At 35.5% G+C, this 7,161-nt stretch overlaps 1 protein-coding gene across 1 annotated transcript in view; it reads right to left on the bottom strand.

Annotated features, from left to right (window-relative positions):
- The window catches only part of LOC144974982 (LHFPL tetraspan subfamily member 3 protein-like), a 23,342-nt gene extending 17,467 nt beyond the window's left edge, over positions 1–5,875 (bottom strand). The window contains exon 1 of the mRNA XM_078918568.1: positions 5,543–5,875. The gene's annotated coding sequence lies outside the window, so the exon portion shown is untranslated. The remainder of the gene's footprint in view (positions 1–5,542) is intronic.
- Between the last annotated feature and the right edge of the window lie 1,286 nt (positions 5,876–7,161).

The raw sequence follows: 7,161 nt of genomic DNA, 5'->3' as shown, positions 1-7,161 counted from the left end.
TATACACAAAGGGCCAGAGATCGATCCCGGGTGCAGTCGAGTTTTTTCTGAATCCCTGTCTACTCAGCAGTGAATGGGTAGCTGGGTTTGTTAGATCTGGCGAAAAGTCACCATCGACCCCACTTATTACTTATTACCGCATCCACCCCCTCTTATTATAACTTCACGTCTCTCTCTTACTCTTCAATGCTCGCTGCCCTCTAATGTGTGTGTGTGTGGGGGGGGGGGGGGGAGAGGGGGGGGGGGTAGGAGTTGCGTGTGTGTATCAACGCCACGAACAACTCGATCAACGCCTTGGGCGATTCCATTATCTCCGTTAATGGGGATAAATTTCAAATTTTATTCCCGCTAAATTATCGAAGTAACAATGAAGTACGGTGAGCAAATAAAGAAGGCATCACCCCTCTTCTCTAATTAGGTTACAATTTAAAATGAGTGTGACTACTCCGTGTGTTTTACTCCTGTAGACCACGGTTTTCATCGTGAAGGCGGTCCCAAGTCTTTAACGGTTCAAGAATGAACGATCCCACGGTCCCAAAGGTCAAAACGGTTCAAACTTCCAACAGTCTCTCAGGAATGTTCAATGTCGAAAAGGACCGGTCCTAGGACCGGTCCTTGCGGTTTTCATTTCCCAGGGACCGTAGGACCGTGGTCCTTAAGCTTGCCAAGGACCGCCCCGCACTACTTTTCAGCGCCTAAAAACAAAGGTCGCACACAACAAAAAGGGTCATTTAACTAGATTTATAATTTAGTGCCTGTAACACTGGTGGGCCATGGTATGCACAGAAAAAAAGGAAGTAGACCCATGAGTACACCACAGGAGCAGTCTAAGGATTGCCTGCAATAAGATCACTAAATGTCAAGGTCAAACACATGAGCTGGCACAGGATTCCCGCGTAGATGGAGTTTACACGAGGAAAAAGATCATCTCTCACAATATGGAAATAGATAAATAAATAAATATTAATTAATCTTTTAAAAACCCGTGCATGTTCACATCGCATCTGAGTGCTTCTCTCGATATTATTGATGTTAACCACGGTCAATCAAAACAACAAGGGCAGAAAGCTGTTAGAAAAGTTCAACAGATAGTCGGATAATGATTCAATAGTAGCCCCTACCAATGAAGGAGGAGGAGAAAGAGGAGAAAGAGGAGGGGGAGGAGGAGGAGATTATGGATAAGAAGAAGAGTATAAGGAGTAAACGGAGGAAAAGGAGGATGAGGAGGGAAAAGACGTGGTAGTAGCTGTGGCAGTAGTAGTAGTAGTAGTAGTAGTAGTAGTAGTAGTAGTAGTAGTAGTAGTAGTAGTAGTAGTGGTAGTAGTAGTAGTAGTAGTAGTAGTTGTTGTTGTTGCTGTTGTAATAGTTGTTGTAGAAGAAGAAGAAGAAGAAGAAGAAGAAGAAGAAGAAGAAGAAGAAGAAGAAGAAGAAGAAGAAGAAGAAGAAGAAGAAGAAGAAGAAGAAGAAGCATTATTTTAATTACAGAATAGTTTGTTTTTTTCAGTACTTCTTATTATATTATATTATATTTATATTATATTATTTATATTATATTATATTATATTATATTATATTATTTATTATTATGTTATATTATATTATTATATATTATATTATTATATTATGTCGCACCGTTTTATATAAAATTATATTATATCCTAGTGAAATGAAACAGCATATGATTTCAAAAGAATTGGATGTTTATGTTTAAGTAAACAGACACCCGACAGTAGAAGTAGAAGACACGAGATACATTGAGCAGCTCGATGTGGGAGTAACGCGTTCTGCTTGTTTCGGCTACATTAGCGTTCATATGGGGAAAATAAAACATTTGGTTTAAATGGTCTCTTATACAAGGAACGAAATTGACGTCACTCAGCTCATTGTTTTTGTTTTCAGACCGCTATTTTAATTATTAGTTCTCACAAAATCCTATCAATCAGACTATAAACGTTTAAGGTTACACATAGTATGGTGCGTTTGTATGTTATAACTGGCTGGCGGATGTGGTGAGTATTTTACTTAACCGCTTAGCACCAATAAACGATCTCACTCAATAGCTGAATAGGTCTAAATGCAGTCAAGTTCAATGACAAGTACTGCATATCACATCATGTAACAGAACTGACATACAGCAGTTATCTCCTAACATAGCTTTCACTCCTAACGTAGCCATTGTGACACTGGGACGTGGGGTTCAAGACTTTGGTTCTACACTGCCTTAACTAAGGCACAACTTTACATGAGGCATATGCGTCTTTATGATTTTGTGGTCTGACGCTCGTCTTCAGACCCTGGTTCCAGTACCGCTTTGGAAAAGGCTCTTTACTCATTCTCTCAATGCATTCCGTGCTAAAATGAGTACCTGGCCGATAACAGCGGTGTCTGTCGAACTAAATGTTAATATCATCAATAAGGCGCCGCGTCTTGTCTTACATGGTAAGCGTTGCTGCTGGTTTGAGAGAGTTGTAAAACTCAAATATTTTGTTTTCTTTTTCTTTTTAATAGTGCATCTCCCCATTCCCAATGACTGGGTTCGATTCTAAGTTTTACATGTGCGTATGTGTGCACTGACCAACTATGAATCCTGTGTTAATATGAAGAAATATTTTTATCGAGTCGGTTTCAAAATAGATATACCGATTTAACTGATTTTTGTTCAGTTCAAATATGTTTTTAATAATCTAAATTTCTTACTTCCAAGCAATCTTTGTATTGATCTCAAATAGTATAATATAATTGAGCTGCATTCATAACTCATCCTTTCAAAGTGGAAATCATTTAGCATCCCATTCGCTGTGAATGGAATAGTGTAGAGAAGTTGTGACGCCACACCTACTCTTCCGGTTCCAAAATCCTTGGAAGTGTGTTTGTAACCAGTCCTTCGGAGGACTTATAATGAATAGGTCACATAAATAATCATAAGGTGCATAACTATTTTAGAAACAGGATATCGTACAGGTATTCTTAAGGTCACGGGACGTAAAAGATAGAAAATGGATGACCTTTATTGGCGATCAGCATATATTTAAACTATAAATCAGATGCATCACTCTGAAACCAGAAGATCGATTACACATGATATGTATCCAGTCGTCCGGACGACTGGTTTCACACTTCCAATCTGATTGGAACAAGTTTTTATAATCATACTTTTGTTCCGTATTGTAGTCTCGTCGGCAGGGGAAAGGGCGTGTGTTACTCTTATCTAATATGACGTTATCAGACTTGGCAACTTTTCAGAAACTAAATTCAGCAATTTTGTTAGGGCAAATTCTGGGATGTAAATATTATTGGATGTGTTAATGACGATGGCGGTGGTTGTTGTGTTGGCGCGGTTTTGGTGCTGCTGCTGCTGCTGCTGCTGATGATGATGATGATGATGATGATGATGATGATGACGATGATGATGATGATGGTGATGATGATGATGATGAGGAGGAGGAGGGGGAGGAGAATAATGGTAGTGGTGGTGGTGCTCTTTCTAGAACAATAAAATACCAGGAAAAAAAACGAAAAAAAAAACGGACTATAGAAGGTAATTATATAAATTAAGTAGTAGTAGTAGTAGTAGTAGTAGTAGTAGTAGTAGTAGTAGTAGTAGTAGTAGTAGTAGTAGTAGTAGTAGTAGTAGTAGTAGTAGTAGTAGTAGTAGTAGTAGTAGTAGTAGTAGTAGTAGTAGTAGAGGAGGAGGAGGTGGTGGTTGAAGAGGAGAAGTCTTGTCGACATCAACTGATGTTATACGTTTACATAAAATACTCACAACATCGACCAGCCGGATATAACGTATAAACGACGTTTAACGTTGATCGTTTTGAGTCCGATTGATAGAATTTAAGGGAGAATTAAAATGACTGTCTATAAAACAATACCAACGAGCCGAGTGACGTCAATTTCGTACTATCAGTAGATATAGGTTCAAGGATAGTACCAAGTTAGGGGCTGTTAGGAAAGGGTTTGTATGTGGATGTTAGTGATTGTCAACTCTTGCTTTGATTCCACGTGGAGTCAACGTACCTAGAGATTTGATGAGGTGAGTTTTGCTAAGATAAGTAATGGCAACGAGTTAGGGAAAAAAGTTTGAAACGATGCACAGTGATTGACATCTGGCCTTAGAATTAAACCTTTAATTGTAATATAAAAGAGCTCTGATTCGTTATCAAACCATGCGTGACATTTGGTCGTGTTTAAGATATATTATTGACTTTATTATTACTACACAGCAATATGAATGAACGAGAGAAGATCGCGATGTGAAGTGTTTAAAATGAACTGAACTGTACAACTCAGTGCTGTTTAAAATATGAAGGTATCTAATGGGTGACATGCATTGATTTTACGTTGCTTTTTTGTGTATTATATATTACTTTTTTTCTGTATGATTTATTTGTAAAAAAAAAATAATAAATAAAAAATAAACAACAAAAAAAAAACAAAACAAAAAAAAAAAACAACAACAACAACAACAACAAAACAATAAAAGAAGGGTATGTTTCTCATTGAAATCTAAAAGAAATAAAGTAAGAAAACGGGTGTGTATTTATTTAGTCCAAGTAAGTCAGAATTACACAGGAAATATGAATAACAAAAAATACGGGAAGGTCGCAAAGGAACAATCACACTAAACATTGATGATAATGATATTATTATTATTATTATTATTATTATTATTATTATTATTATTATTATTATTATTATTATTATTATTATTATTATTATATAATAATAATAATATATAATAATAATAATAATAATAATAATAATAATAATAATGAAGATGATGATGGTGATTATTATTATTATTATTATTATTATTATTATTATTATTATTATTATTATTATTATTATTATTATCATCATTCTTATTGTTGTTGTTGTTGTTATTATTATTAGACATTAATGAAACGCATAGCAGTAGTTTCTTTATAGTATTATATAGATTATGTCATGGATAGTACTTCTTCCAATTTTGTTCTCATATTTCACGAATACCATTCAGTGTTATGGTGTTGTAATGATATAACTATTATAAGTAGAAGGAAAATTAAATCATTCGAATTTCACAAGGGTCAAATGATCTTACTTTTCAGAGCTCATTATTAAGAGATAAACAATACAGGCCAAGAGATTTATTCCAAAAGCGACATGAAAGTAATACTGTAAGCTTTGGGTCAAGGAATGTTAGATTATATAATATACCTAACGTTTACTGTGTTATTTGCTTTAGTTTATTTGTTCTTATTCATTATAATGATTTGATTTTCTTTTATACAACTATATGTGCACGTAGTCAAGGACCCTATGCAATATGATCAATGTTTTTTTTATTATTTAGTAATAGCACATAAATTACATTCACCAAAGCTAATCACATCAATAGTATGAACATTAAGACAGCTCTGGACAGGTTTTTTAGGGCACGTAATAATAGAGGGTGTCCACTATTGACCACATATTGGACTGCTGTACTTTATCAATATCAGTATTGACTGCTTCTTCTCAATTTCAGATATAACAACATTAGACACTCTAATGCACTCACCAGATTAAATTTTAAATACAGAAAGAAATAAACACACGGTTCTGTTTTCCTAACGATACTCCGAAAATTGTGACGACACAGAGGAGTTATAATGAATTTCCACTCCTCTCTTGGTCAGTTCTTTTCGTCACACGTTCAATTTTCTTGTTATGGGTGAGGCCGGTAGTAAACTAAAAACGTTCCATGCGCACTACACATTTCCCTTTGGAACCAGCTACAAATATAGATTTTCACACACCATAATAATAATGACAGGCCTAGCGACTTGAGCCAGTGTGACAAAACCTGTCAGACCAGTTTTTTTCTGAGATTCCTTCGATCGCGGTGAAAGGCACAAACGACATACCGCTGCCGCCAACACAGTCCTATTGTTAGGGCACGGCCATGCGAGACGGTCCACTGATTGATAATTCTGACAATAAATGCGTAAAAATACCGATTATAAAAACTCGATAATATGTATATAGCGCAATTATAAATAGTTTGTTACATTTTCTGCTTTGCAAATTTGGTGAATTGTCCGTTATGTATTTGTTTTAGATTCCATCGAGTATTTGAAAAGCTATGTTAACACACATAATATCAGCTCACTCGACTCGAGTTATGATAGAATGTCTGGATATAGGCAGTGACAAATAATGTAAGAGCACTTGATTGTGCGAATTTAGCCTTGAATCTCGTTATCGCCAATTATTTCTTTATCTTATGATGATGATGATGATGATGATGATGATGATGATGATGATGATGATGATGATGATAGTGATGATGATGATGATGATGAGATGACCAAAAAAAAAGTCATAATCTTCAACAAACATTTTGCTTCAGTAAACAAGGCATCAAAAAGAAGTGAAAAGGACAAAAAAATTGATTAAAAACCTTAAACATCAAGAAAAGGCCCCAAAAGCTATCTCATATCTGTTCAAAGAAGGCTTTACCATGTCAGAACTTACAGAGCTATGAAAAAAACTCAAATTAAGGAAATCCCCTGGACCAGATAAGATACACAATGAAATGCTCTTGCATCTTAGCGTGAGAGGTAAACAGATGCTTCTCAAACTTATAAATCTAACATGGGAGACAGGAATAGTACCAAGGGGATGGAAAAATGCAATTATAATTCCAATCTTAAAGAAAGATAAACCACCCGACGAAACGAAAAGTTACCGACCAATATCTCTCACCTCATGTGTTGGAAAGATCGCTGAGAGAATGGTAAATAACCGATTATACTGGTGGCTGAGGACATGTGGCCTACTAAATAAATATCAGGCAGGCTTTAGGATAGGGCAAAGAACAGAAGATCAATTGTTTAGATTGTCAAAAAATAATTGATGGCTTTCAAGATGGAAAACATACAGTCGCGGTTTTTTTTTATATCTCCAACAAGCCTATGACAAAGTATGGAGGAAAGGGTTATTGTAAAAAATGATGGACTACGGAATTGATGGAAATCTCTACTTCTAAATTAAACAATTTCTAAGTAATAGAACAATCCAAACAAAAATTAATAACGGACTGTCAAACAGAGAAGTATTAGAGGAAGGTCTCCCACAAGGATCCTGCCTCAGCTGTACTCTCTTTCTTATTTTTATAAATGATCTACCAGAAGTATT

The sequence above is a fragment of the Berghia stephanieae genome, chromosome 6, assembly GCF_034508935.2.
Source record: "Berghia stephanieae isolate SIO BIC M18660-M18661 chromosome 6, UCSD_Bste_1.3, whole genome shotgun sequence".
NCBI lineage: Eukaryota > Metazoa > Mollusca > Gastropoda > Nudibranchia > Aeolidiidae > Berghia > Berghia stephanieae.
This window is presented reverse-complemented; position numbering and strand designations above follow the sequence as displayed.